The 14647-nt window shown below is 38.9% G+C and overlaps 1 long non-coding RNA gene across 1 annotated transcript in view; it reads left to right on the top strand.

The window, feature by feature from the left end:
* Positions 1 to 14280: 14280 nt before the first annotated feature.
* LOC137501199 (uncharacterized) overlaps positions 14281 to 14647 on the top strand; it is an 89376-nt gene continuing 89009 nt past the window's right edge. Inside the window, exon 1 of the long non-coding RNA XR_011018404.1 lies at positions 14281 to 14359. This is a non-coding gene — a long non-coding RNA (uncharacterized lncRNA). The remainder of the gene's footprint in view (positions 14360 to 14647) is intronic.

The following is a 14647-nucleotide window of genomic DNA, read 5'->3' as shown; positions in this document are numbered from 1 at the left end:
TCAGCCCTCTACTATTGATATTTTGCTAGGTGCTGATGTCTACTATGAAATTGTGTCTTCTAACATTTTGCATAAGAAGGGTTATCCCGCCTTATTAGACACCGAATTTGGTTGGGTGCTATCAGGCACTTTCCCTGAGTCGTGCATTAAGAATAATGCCAAGGCTCGTCGTGCCAATCTTGTAAAACTTGATTCTATTGACACAAAACTCCAAAGGTTCTGGGAGCTTGAAGAACTTCATCAACCAATTCTTACTCCTGAAGAAAGGGCTTGTGAAGAACACTTTGTGAATAGTGTTCAAAGAGATGATTCTGGTAGGTTTGTTGTCAAACTTCCTATTCGTGCGGAAGTGCCACCTGTGGCTGAGTCTAAGCATAATGCAGTTAGAAGGCTCAAACAGATGGAAAATAAATTTGCTAAGCTTCCAGACTTGAAAAGGAAGTATGTAGATTTCATGCGTGAATACAGTGAAATGGGTCACATGGAAATTGCACCTCCAGAGACCTCTAACTCTTTAAGCTTTTACTTGCCCCATCATTGTGTGCTCAAGGATTCTAGCACTACAACCAAGTTGAGAGTTGTTTTTGATGGAAGTTGTGAATCATCAAATGGGATAGCATTGAATTCTATGTTAATGGTTGGGCCTACTACTCAGCCTGACTTGCTGTCCATTGTTTTAAGGTTCAGAACCTATTTTGTTGCTCTTACGGCTGACATTGCTAAGATGTATAGATGTGTGCTAATTCATCCTGACCACAGAAATCTTCAGAAAATTGTCTGGCGTGAATCTACTGATGAAGAAATCAAGGACTACTGTCTTACTACTGTCACATACGGTACAAGTTCCGCCCCTTTTCTTGCTACGAGATGTCTAGTTCAACTTGCTGATGAACACAAGGAATCTCACCCCACTGCATCAGAGATCATTCGCTCTTGTTTTTATGTTGACCTGCTGACAGGTACTAGTTCAGTTGAAGAAGCTAAGGAGCTTCAATCAGAAATTTCTTCTGTGCTCTATAGTGCACATTTTCATCTTAGAAAGTGGACGTCAAATTGTCCAGAAGCTCTTGCCCATGTCCCTGTAGAGGATAGAGAAATGTTGTCACCTTGTAACCTCACTAAGGATGAAGCTATTAAAACATTAGGTATCTTGTGGCATCCTAAATGTGATGAGTTTCAGTTTCAAATAAACTTGAAGAAAGCACCTAAGGAAGTCACTAAGAGAAGCATTCTCACTATCATTGCTTCCATTATTTGATCCCCTTGGATTGTTAGGATGTGCCGTAGTTAAGTGTAAACTTATCCTGCAGTCTCTTTGGCAGTTGAAAATTGATTGGGATTTTGTGTTAGAACCTTCATCTGAAATTATTGAAATCTGGAATGCTATCTACAGTGAGCTTCCCTTGCTTAACGAACTCAGAGTTCAAAGAAATGTAATGCCCTTTGCTAAGAATAAGGTTATTGAAATCCATGGCTTTTCTGACGCTTCAGAAGCTGCCTATGGTGCTTGTGCGTATATTAGGACAGTATCTGATAATGATGAGGTATCAGCGATCCTGTTGACTTCTAAATCGAGAGTTGCTCCATTAAAACAGCAATCTATTGCCCGTTTAGAGCTTTGTGCTGCTCTATTGCTTTCTCGCCTAATGAGTAAGGTAACTGAATCGCTGAAATTGCACATTCCTTTCTCAACATACTGCTGGACTGACAGCACGATAGTTCTGTGTTGGTTACAGAAACCCGCCAATTGTTGGAAAACCTTTGTCGCTAATAGAGTTGCTGAAATTCAATCCCTCACTTCAGTCTCAGATTGGAGACACGTACCTACCCACAGCAATCCAGCTGACCACTTGTCTCGAGGTGTTTTACCCTCACAAATGTTTTCTCTTGATGTATGGTGGCATGGTCCATCCTGGTTGCGCGAATTATTCCCGGTGTACCCTGATTTTGTTGCCAGTAATACACCATCTGCTGTGAATGCAGAATCGAAACCCTCTTTGAGAGTCTTGCTAGTTAACATGTACCCACCTGAGTTAGAGAAGTTTTCGTCCTTTCTCAAACTTAAGCGAGTTCATAGCTATGTTCTGAGATTTATTACCAATGTTCGCTCCACTAAGGATGCTCGTGTCATTGGTTCACTCACCCTTGAAGAACTGATGATTAGTGAAATGAAAATAATAAGTCTGATGCAAGCTATTGAGTATGGTAGGGAACTTCATGACTTGAGGTCTAATCATGTAGTTGCCTCTTCGAGCTCATTGAAAACTTTGAATCCATTCCTCGACGATTACGGGTTGTTGAGAGTCGGTGGTCGACTCATGAATTTTCAGTTGGAATACAATGAAAAACACCCTATCATTCTTCCTCCGAAACACTTTGTTACTAAATTGATTGTTAAACATGAACATGAGATGCTATTGCATTCCGGCCCTCAGGCTGTATTGTTTTCCTTGAGTAACAGATTTTGGATTCCATGTGGGAAGACAGTTGTTCGTGGTGTGATCCATTCATGCTACAAGTGCTTCAAGAGCAAACCTCCACTCACCACTCACATAATGGGTCAGTTACCCTCGTATAGAGTTGAACCATCATTACCCTTTGTTAAGGTTGGTCTTGATTATGGTGGCCCAATCATCATTAAAGGTGATAACCCGAGGAGTAAGATAAAGTTTAAAGCGTACATTGCTCTCTTTGTTTGTCTTGTCACTAAGGCAATACATCTTGAAACGGTGAAGAGTCTAACGACTCAGGACTTCCTCGCCGCATTTAGAAGATTCACGGCGCGTAGAGGATTTCCAAATCTCATCTTGAGTGATAATGGCACAAATTTTGTTGGAGCCAATAATGAGTTATTAAGATTTATTAAGGATAGCTCTACTGAAATAGAGGAATATTCATCTAATTTGAATGTGAATTGGAAGTTTATTCCACCCTCCAGTCCTCATTTCGGTGGGCTTTGGGAAGCTGGAATAAAGTCTACAAAATCACTTTTAAAGCGGACCCTAGGAAAATGCATTCTTAATTTTGAAGAGCTGAGTACTCTTTTGTATCAAATTGAGTCTGTGTTGAACTCGAGACCTCTCTGTTCAATGACTGACGACCCCAATGATCAATGCTATTTGACACCTGGACATTTTCTAGTAGGGAGACGATTGACCTCTATCCCCTCTATCCAACAGCTCCCACTCCTGTCTAACTAAATGGAATTTGGTGCAACAGCTGTATCACGATTTTTGGCAGAGGTGGTCAAAAGAATACATACAATCACTTCAACAAAGACGTAAATGGTCTTCTGTAGGAAAGTGGACTCCAACTGTGGGAGATTTAGTGCTTCTAAGGGAGGATAACCTTCCTCCTCTGGTTTGGAAAACTGGTATAATCCAGGAGCTCCATCCTGGTTGTGAAAATATTACTCGTGTGGTCAGTGTTAAGACTAAAACTGGTCTTTTGCGCCGTGCCATAGTGAAATTGTGTCCATTGCCCAAGGATGTTGTATAGTTGTATATTTGTATATGTTGTATCTGAGTTTACTTTTTTATTAATTTGTCTGTGATGAACATGAACACTTGACTTTGATTTTGAGTGTTGAGATCCCTCAAAGGGGGGAGTATGTTGCGGCTTTTGTGTTGGTACTCGTCTGCCGCATTTCATTTTGTAACAGTTGGCAATGTGCTGCTGCGTTTTTGTTTTATACACAGACACTGAACATGGCGACCGGCAGCAGTACACGTGTTTTGGTGTACCTTCGAATTTGTTGTACATAATGTGTAAATATGCAGTGTTTTATTCATGTGTAATAAATGTTTGAATCACCTTGTGAGTGATGTGTTTGTGTCTGCTCGTTTGGGGCAGTCTGGTCCTCCATTTGATTTGTTTCAAAATTGTATTTGTGCGCCTATGGAACTGAACTTTGTTATGTGCGGCCGATATGTTGTTTCGTCGTTCGCAACACATTTTAACAGTTTTGTTGCTTTGTGGGCAGAAAATAATGACGCATTAGCTTGTACGGCGAGACACGACAGGGATTTTGTTGGAGTTCTTTCCAAGATAGCTTTTCGTCAAGATTTTCCTCTGTTAAAACGGTTCGCCTTCTGCGTGATTTCTTGTTGAGAATGGACCCGGTGGTGCGAAACTTCTTTACTAATTTACGTACCGTACTCCTATGGGCAGGGAGGATCCTAGGAAATTTGCGAATGTACCGAAACGGCACTCTGTGTAAGAAGAATTATTCGCATAGCACAACACAATGAATACACGCTGTTCTACTGTATACATCACTCGTTGAACACACGATTAGTATTCCTACAGAAACTGTTGAACTCAACTGGTTCATGTTATTGGCGTCCAGATATAATGTAATGAGAAAGGTAATATTTGAAAAAGTAGAGTTTGTATTTTAAGCAGGATGTATGTAGCAATCCGGCCTACTGAATCATATCTTTAACGGCACACGTGTAGAGGATTGGCGGATGTTGCATCATAAAGAGGGTAATGGAATTTTCCACTGTGAAGAGAGAGAAACGTGATATCGAAATGAGGCAGAGGTAATGAGTTATGTTGGTAGAATTTTTGAATCAACGAATCGCAAGGTAGCGCGCAAAGGAAGGTCTAATAGCAGTAGTACCAATGTGAAAACACTATGAAATAAGTCTAAATCCAGGAAAAATTATTACTAAAATGAAATAAAACTCTCATTAATTTTGTAAAATTGTAATTAAGATATCCTGGTAAGCTTATGTGATTAAATACAGTATGTGGTTATCAGAGACAGGACGTGGCGCAATTAAGCAGGGGGATCCCTGACGTATGGTATGTACAGCAAGCGAGCTGGATAACGCCACGCGCTGAGGAGAGGCACTCTGAACTTCGCTACTGGACGTGTCGGACGTGTTTTAAGGTCGTCGCCAGAGAACGTGAATACTGGGTATTTCTGTAGCAGGAATAATAACTTTCATTATAGATCTTGAACTTAACCCGCTGTGATTATTCCTATACGGGAATTAATAGCGCTAAATTGTCAAAGAATAAATAATTATTGCGGTGAAGTGCCGAGAGACTTGTTTTTCAAGCAATGTTCGAATTGATTAATTATGAAATTGCGAGACATGCTAGAACTTGTAGATAATGTTGAATAATGGATTACGGTGGAAATAGGATACAGATCGAACTGTTACGTGAATGGAGTTTTTGAGAAGAATTATTTATTGTTTTTTGTAACTTGTATAATAAGTAAGTGTAGGTCTTAGGCTCAGTGAACTTCAGGACTGTGCGAACACGAGTTTATCGATTGCGCCGTAAATCAGATAGCGTCGTAGCCATGAACTTCAAGGGGAGAACCATGGAGGAAAGCCCGCCCTAAAGACGGTCATATTTCCGTCGTAATGGAGTGAGCATCGCATCGATGGGCCGACCCGATGGCTGAGATGGTGCATTGCTGAATTATGGACCAGGGCGGACAGGGATTAGTACATCTGATTTTATTCAAATTCATAACATGCATGACTAGCTGCCTGAATAAATTTGTAAATAGTAACTTTTTTGCATGTAATATTTGAGATTTGTTGATTTAAACACGTAGCAAGGGTCAGCTAGACTTATATAGTTCATTTTGCAGTAGTAATGCCTGGGGTTGTTTAGATTAGTGTATATAATTTTCGTGTGATAGTGTTAATTTTGATCAGAATCTATTCCTAAGCGTGTGTTAAATAATCTTCTGAAATGATATCAGCGTGTGTTAGTGTAAAGTTTATCCAAGATTAGATGCATTAAGTACATTTAAGTAGTTCATGGGGCATGTTAGTTGTAAGTCATGTAGCATGGTTATTTTTCGCTCTTCGAGAAAGATTCATCATTGTTGTGCTACGGACTCGAACCAGTGAACATCAGTGAATATTACAGTTTATATTTAAAGTCATTGTTCAAGAATAAGTGATTTAATTTTGTCAAGTTAGCGATATGTGCTGTGAGTTAGTTCATGTTTTTCGATATTTCTTTATTGAGTATATTTTGCGCCTTGTTTGATATATAATATTTAAACATTCAGAACGTTAGTCAGAGGAAGTGAACCATTGATAAAGGTGGAATGAAATATGACGAAGTTGATAACTGAATGTAAGAGATTATGTATTCTTGAGTATAGATTGTGAGGAATAATTGTTGTGAATCCTTGTGAGGTTTGAACCAGTGTATGTTATAATTGAAGGCAAGATATTGTGTATCCTTGAATATTGATTGTGAGGAATTTTGTTACGAGCTCAAGGGAGGCCAGATTATACAAGGTATTTGGAAGATACTGGATTAACTTGCCTTGTTACGGAGATAGCGCGGAGCGCTGACAGATATATTATGCCAGAGGGCGAAGAAACGAATGTTTTATTTTCAAGTCAAGAGGCTTCTCAGCACAGCACTCGAATTTTCTGTTGAGATAGGGTCATTGAAGGCTAATTGCAATGTTATCTTATATAATTCCAATTGATTAGGTAGAACCACAGCACAAGGTTATTTAAATATGTAACGCCATCTGAATATCACTTTAGTTAAAGGTTAGGGAATTTCAGGTCACTGTAATTGAATGTCATGAGGGACATCTCTTCGATTCTCGACCAGGTCAATGGACTTGGGGTTCATTGATGGCCATCATTTCTGGATTTATTTTGTTGATGTGTGTGAGATATAAGTTTTTATGTGTTCGTGACAACGCACATTCTGTTTTGTGGTTGTTGTGATCCATTGAGTGTGGACTCAGTCCCATGTGGTTTCATGTTTTGAGGCAGGGGTTCCATTCCCACTGCAGTAAAGCCAGTGTAGTTGTGAGATTTTGGGGGATTTGTGTTTGTGTATATTTCGTAGGGCCCTTCGCTACAGATTTTTTTAGTATGATTTAATAATGTGCAGTTTCCATGTTGGTGGAATTTAGTACTGAGACAGCTGGTTGTACGTGTGTGTGAAATTGTTTTCTTTTTCCTAATCGGATTTGGTCATGTTTGTAATTAGATCGGATGTTCTTGTTCGGTTCGCGTCTGTTTCGTGGTAGTTATTGTAGATGAGATTCAGCAAAGATGATGACTTAATGAATTGGAAATTTAATGATTTAATAAAACTTTAGTTTTGGAAATAATGTGCAGTAACTTAATAACGAAACCCAATTAGGGGAATTAAAATGAAATTATACAATAACTTAAGTCGGTTAAAATTTGGTACAACGAAACTGTAAAAATGGATCCATCGAACTATGTAATGAAGTTTCAACCACTCGATATGTATTTTTCTTAGCAGTTTGAGATTAAGGAAAAGTGTTGTTCTTATGTTAAAGATTTAATGAGTGGAACTGAAATTAAATTTTAAATGAGCCGACTTAATAAATTTAACAGATGAACCATTTGTGATTATTGGAAAATAATATTCCGAAGATATAACCGATTTTATAACATTGATGAATAATTAACGGGTTTCAGTTGACCTTGTGTGTTTTAACTAATGAATTTTAATATTTTAGTGTTGTTTTTCGTTGCCGTTAATGCCAAAGTTTTTAAATATATTTGCTTGCAAAGAGGTCCTCATTCATAATCTTCTTCTTACTTTTATTTCTCTTTCATCCTTCCTGCTTATTCAATTAAGATTAGTGTGTTTTGTTTCGAAATATCACCGGGGATCACCCGTGTACGACCCTGGGATTATAGCCGGTGCCCAAAATCATAGGCTGTAAGGGTAGACTACGCTATTTTAAAGCGAACACATTGAACACGCTGCAAATACCACAGATGTTAAATTAAACTATTGTTGTCAAGCAATGGTTATCGACCGGGCGAGTTGGTCGTGCGCGTAGAGGCGCGCGGCTGTGAGCTTGCATCCGGGAGATAGTAGGTTCGAATCCCACTATCGGCAGCCCTGAAAATGGTTTTCCGTGGTTTCCCATTTTCACACCAGGCAAATGCTGGGGCTGTACCTTAATTAAGGCCACGGCCGCTTCATTCCAACTCCTAGGCCTTTCCTATCCCATCGTCGCCATAAGACCTATCTGTGTCGGTGCGACGTAAAGCCCCTAGCAATGGTTATCGCTACCGTACTGCATTAGATCATCTTAGCCAGTCATGAAGCAATATATCTCTCGGCAAATGAGTTGCCCGGCCGCGCTATTGCCTTCCGTTCATGTTCCCCTGACACAATGAGCAAGCTAAAAGAAAAACGACCCTGTACGATGAGGAACGCAAGTTTCATTTCGAAACTTCCGGAGAACTTCGAGTTTTTGAGCTGTCCCTCCTTCGTTAGCAGTGGCGATCTGGCGGACAGAATCCTAGCACACCTAATTCCCCCGGTCCCTGCACCTATCGGATGTCAGCAGCAAGCCGAGCGGGAAGGGGTGAAGGGAGAAGGACGTAGTGCCTCGGCTGCAATATCATTCTCCGATGCCTTCCTCTCAGAAATAGTGCGACGTTTTATCTCGTTGCGTTTAAGTTTTGTAAATGGAACAATGTGTCAGATGCTTCCATTATAATGTACTTTAGATTTCCATCGTTCTGATTTGAGGTTTACCGGGCGAGTTGGCCGTGCGGTTAGGGGCGCGCAGCTGTGAGCTTACATCTGGGAGATAGTGGGTTCGAGCCCCACTGTCGGCAGCCCTGAAGATGGTTTTCTGTGGTTTCCCATTTTCACACCAGGCAAATGCTGGGGTTGTACCTTAATTAAGGCCACGACCGCTTCCTTCCCACTCCTAGGCCTCTCCTATACCATCTTCGCCATAAGACCTATCTGTGTCGGTGCGACGTAAAACAAAATATCATTTGAGGTCAGGGCTTCACCGATAGCTTTGTTAGTCCTCAGTATACGCCACTGTGGCCTCTCCATTGACTATTGGCTGCAGCTCTAAACCAACCATAGAAAAGGGGTACCTAAATTAAGTCTAGTAGTAGACCAAGTTTTGATCCCAGCATACGCCACTGGTGGACGTTGTCTCAGAAATGAGAATTGCACTACCACTTATGCTTTCCATCATTCATATACTTTTCTGAGGAAACTATTTCCTCCAAAAGTTTGTGATCTTTCAACGCGACATTTTTACCGTTTGTTGATAGGACAGCTGATACCAAATACAGTAGAGACAATACACGACACTTACGGATTTCGCCTTGCTAAAATGGGAGACAATTCGACGGTGGCGCTCGTAGTGACTTGACCTGAACAAATCGCGCTAAATTCAAATATCAATGGAAATGTATATACGGAAATGGATAAATAAATTACGTCTAGAAAGACAGTGGTATTGAGATATTAACTTCGAAGTTGCTAAAGCAATTCTGGATAAATGAATGAAGAATTATTTAAAAGGTTATTATTCAAAGACTGAAATTAGACATATAAACAAGGTGTGAAATGGCTTGATCTTGCATTTATGCATTACTTTTTTAGCTTTACCATACCTGCCTGAACTTTTACGGTTGGATTTGTCTTTTTTCCTCATTTAAAAACAATGTATCATCATATTAAGACATTTGTCAATAAAAATATCGGCACATTCCTTACACATATGATGCAATGAATTAACATTTAATAGCTGGACAATTTTCCTCTTAACATGAAGCCTACTAACAGAAAGAAAATCTATAAAATCCCGGCTTTAATCTGAGAAGAGGGATAAAAGAAAGAAAAGTTTGAAAATGTTGTCGATAGTGATGCTTTGAGGAATATTTACGTACAATTAGAGTAAAAATGTTACATACCCTTGGCTGTACAGTCGAGGATTTTTAAAGTCGCTGGCCTGGAAATGATCTGAACAGATCTTATAATTCTTATACAAGCGTAACGTCCCTTCTTTCTTGTACACTTTATCCAAATCGCTTCTGTGACATTTCAAAACCCACAGATCACACCTACAACAACACATCGGTATTGAAGGTTAACTGCTGCACTATACAATAAAATATGCGTATTATATTTTAAGCCCGTTAAAACATGGTTCGAGCAGGTCAGAAGATTATGAAGTACTATAAAAATATCTGTCACTGGAAGAATATATATGCAAACACAATATTACTTACATGTTCTTGTCACGAGGGAACCTGAAGAACGACCGCGCATTTTTCTCTACTTCGTAATTACTGCAGCCAAACACAGCACATACCTTTCCCCTCATGTTGACAGGAGATATCAAGGAATGGCACACGCTACTATTTAATTATGTCAACTCACTGAAAACGCATAATTAACACCAAAAACTTCACACAAAAATACACGTGCTCTTATGACAGAATCAGTACCGTTCAGGTCTATCCGCTAGAGTGAGCTCCAGTAGCTGTCCCTCGATATCTCGCTCAGTGTCGTGTATTGTCTCTACTGTATTTGCTGATACAGCTGTGCTGCCTCACGTTTCAGCATCAAATTTCGACTTATCGAAGAGAGAGAGAGAGAGAGAGAGAGCTTTTAGAATTCTGTAGACATTCTATTATCCGGAGCTCCCTACGTGAAAAGCTATTTTTCTTTTTTTTTTTTTTTTTTTTTTTTGCTACGTCGACATCTTACGTAAGCTGTGAGGCTTCATAATTGTTCATAAATGTTTTGTATGTTGTACTGCGTGTTTATATTAAACGTTGAACATTTTGGATTCATAATAATTATTCACAAATGTTTCATTACATACTACTAGGTACTGTACCTATTGTGTGTTTATTTTATTAAAATTTTGAATTAGATTATTCGGATATTTGCTTATTCGGACGCCACCTAGTTCCAATTGATCCAGATAATCCAGTTCTTATTGTAATTTTCTATCACGCAGCGTACAGATACCGGTATTCGATTTCAATCAATCAATCAATCAATCAATCAATCAATCAATCAATCAATCAATCAATCAATATCAATCAATACTGATCTGCATTTAGGGCAGTCGCCCAGGTGACAGATTCCCTATCTGTTGTTTTCTTAGCCTTTTCCTAAATGATTGCAAAGAAATTGGAAATTTATTAAACGTCTCCCTTGGTAAGTTATTCCAATCACTAACTCCCCTTCCTATAAATGAATATTTGCCCCAGTTTGTCCTCTTGAATTCCAACTTTATCTTCATACTTTTATAAATGCCACTCAAACTTATTCGTCTACTAATGTCATTCCACGCCATCTCTCCGCTGACAGCTCGGAACATACCACTTCGGAATATGATGGTTACTTAACGCACCATTTGCAGACGCTTCCGCGTATTTAAAATGCAAAACTTCTACAACTACTGCAGTCATACGATTATTAAAAAGAGGGGTCATAATGGGGCCGGAATTAATAAAAAAGGGACAATTTAGCGTTCCATTTGAATGGCATGGGGACAAAGGGTTGACAGTCGAAAAAACGGGACGTCTGGTCACCCTACTGTAACATAAATAGTAAAACTGCATTCACCAACGCGGTTGACATTAGTGATTAGTGTACCAGTACCCAGTAGCGGTGATTAGGGGGGCGAGGGGGTCAGTCGCTAGCCCCCACTTTGTGGAGAAAAATAATTACTCCATTTTAGCTGCCTGAAACAAGGAATTATAAAAAAAGATGTGCACACTGTTGTCTTTTCAGCTAACATTTTCCTTTAATTTCTTTAATTATTAAGAAAAATACTTAGAGGAATTACGCGTAAAATATTGTTCGTCGCAGTTGACTGAACTGTACAGCGCCACAGCAAGTAGTGGAGACCCGCGGAGCAATGTGTAGCACCAAATACAGTAGAGACAATACACGACACTTACGGATTTCGCCTTGCTAAAATGGGAGACAATTCGACGGTGGCGCTCCTAGTGACTTGACCTGAACAAATCGCGCTAAATTCAAATATCAATGGAAATGTATATACGGAAATGGATAAATAAATTACGTCTAGAAAGAAAGTGGTATTGAGATATTAACTTCGAAGTTGCTAAAGCAGTTCTGGATAAATGAATGAAGAATTATTTAAAAGGTTATTATTCAAAGACTGAAATTAGACATATAAACAAGGTGTGAAATGGCTTGATCTTGCATTTATGCATTACTTTTTTAGCTTTACCATACCTGCCTGAACTTTTACGGTTGGATTTGTCTTTTTTCCTCATTTAAAAACAATGTATCATCATATTAAGACATTTGTCAATAAAAATATCGGCACATTCCTTACACATATGATGCAATGAATTAACATTTAATAGCTGGACAATTTTCCTCTTAACATGAAGCCTACTAACAGAAAGAAAATCTATAAAATCCCGGCTTTAATCTGAGAAGAGGGATAAAAGAAAGAAAAGTTTGAAAATGTTGTCGATAGTGATGCTTTGAGGAATATTTACGTACAATTAGAGTAAAAATGTTACATACCCTTGGCTGTACAGTCGAGGATTTTTAAAGTCGCTGGCCTGGAAATGATCTGAACAGATCTTATAATTCTTACACAAGCGTAACGTCCCTTCTTTCTTGTACACTTTATCCAAATCGCTTCTGTGACATTTCAAAACCCACAGATCACACCTACAACAACACATCGGTATTGAAGGTTAACTGCTGCACTATACAATAAAATATGCGTATTATATTTTAAGCCCGTTAAAACATGGTTCGAGCAGGTCAGAAGATTATGAAGTACTATAAAAATATCTGTCACTGGAAGAATATATATGCAAACACAATATTACTTACATGTTCTTGTCACGAGGGAACCTGAAGAACGACCGCGCATTTTTCTCTACTTCGTAATTACTGCAGCCAAACACAGCACATACCTTTCCCCTCATGTTGACAGGAGATATCAAGGAATGGCACACGCTACTATTTAATTATGTCAACTCACTGAAAACGCATAATTAACACCAAAAACTTCACACAAAAATACACGTGCTCTTATGACAGAATCAGTACCGTTCAGGTCTATCCGCTAGAGTGTGCTCCAATAGCTGTCCCTCGATATCTCGCTCAGTGTCGTGTATTGTCTCTACTGTATTTGGTAGCACATAGGTTGGTAGACCGTCAACCTTTATGTCTATCGAAATTCGCTCATAGAGCATAAAAAATCTTACCATTTTTTCGCTTTTTTCAGTTTGGATGTCTAACCCCACCCCCGCTATATCCCCAGACCCGACTACCTTTTGGGACAAAGGGTTGACAGTCGAAAAAACGGGACGTCTGGTCACCCTACTGTAACATAAATAGTAAAACTGCATTCACCAACGCGGTTGACATTAGTGATTAGTGTACCAGTACCCAGTAGCGGTGATTAGGGGGGCGAGGGGGTCAGTCGCTAGCCCCCACTTTGTGGAGAAAAATAATTACTCCATTTTAGCTGCCTGAAACAAGGAATTATAAAAAAAGATGTGCACACTGTTGTCTTTTCAGCTAACATTTTCCTTTAATTTCTTTAATTATTAAGAAAAATACTTAGCTGAATAACGCATAAAATATTGTTCGTCGCAGTTGACTGAACTGTACAGCGCCACAGCAAGTAGTGGAGACCCGCGGAGCAATGTGTAGCACATAGGTTGGTAGACCGTCAACCTTTATGTCCATCGAAATTCGCTCATAGAGCATAAAAATCTTACCATTTTGTCGCATTTTTTTTTTTTCAGTTTGGATGTCTAACCCCACCCCCGCTATATCCCCACACCCGACTACCTTTTGTTGTCTATACATTGTTTGTAGCGCCGGTACCTAATTAATAAAGTGACGAAATGTCACCTAATTATACTCAACAGTATGGCATATAGAAAATAATCGGAATCGTTGGCGAATTTAAAGGGTGGCTCAACCTGTTTCTAGTGATAAAATATAAAACTAAGGCATATTGCAAACAATTCTTAGTGTGAAATAAAATCTAAGTTGTTTGAACACATGCACTACGCAATAAACATAAAAGAACAGCCCATTCTTTCACCTGTCGGCGTCAGTACAAGGTCCACCCCCACCCACAGTAGGTACTTTACAAGTTCAGGCTCATAGTACGGGAGGCAGAAGGTAAAATATCAATATTTGTGTCAAAACATTGTGTTCTACTCGCTAGTGACCACTTGTCAGAGCACAGTAAATGTGCTTTTTCGGACTACTTTTCCTGACATTCGTTTGCACAGCACTTAATACCCAAAAATTATACAGAAAGTGTTGGCACCTCATTTTTAAGCCAGGGTTTGGTTGCCGTGTTGCAGATATAAAAATCAGAAATTCAATCTGATAACATGTAATATTTTTAATACAATTTAGCTACTTTTGTGTTCGTAAGTTGGCAATACTGACCGCTACTCTCCTTTTTGTTGTTGTTGTTGTTGTTGTTTTGTTTTGTTTTGTTTTGTTTTGATGGAAACATGTTTATGTTTATGTTTATGTTGTGATGATAAGAGAAGTATTGGAACTGACTAAAATATACCATGTTAGTAGTTTATATATTTGATTGTCAATAGCTGTGTACAATATAGTTATTGTTATTCATTTATAGAATCAATGCAGATTTTATTTATTCCGTTTTCTGACGTTTGCATGTTTTGGTTATGTAGGAACGGTTATCAATTGCCTATGAAGATTTGTATCATTTGACAGTTTTGGAAGAGAATGGTGCTTCTTAATGTATGACAGATTATGAAAATGGTTTGTTCCTATATGTGTTGAACACAATTGCAAAAAAATCGAATTGTATGTAAGTAACCTACAAATGTAAAGA

Source organism: Anabrus simplex, chromosome 6 (assembly GCF_040414725.1).
Source record: "Anabrus simplex isolate iqAnaSimp1 chromosome 6, ASM4041472v1, whole genome shotgun sequence".
NCBI lineage: Eukaryota > Metazoa > Arthropoda > Insecta > Orthoptera > Tettigoniidae > Anabrus > Anabrus simplex.
The sequence above is the reverse complement of the archived record's forward strand: the minus strand, read 5'-3'. Positions and strand labels throughout refer to the sequence as shown.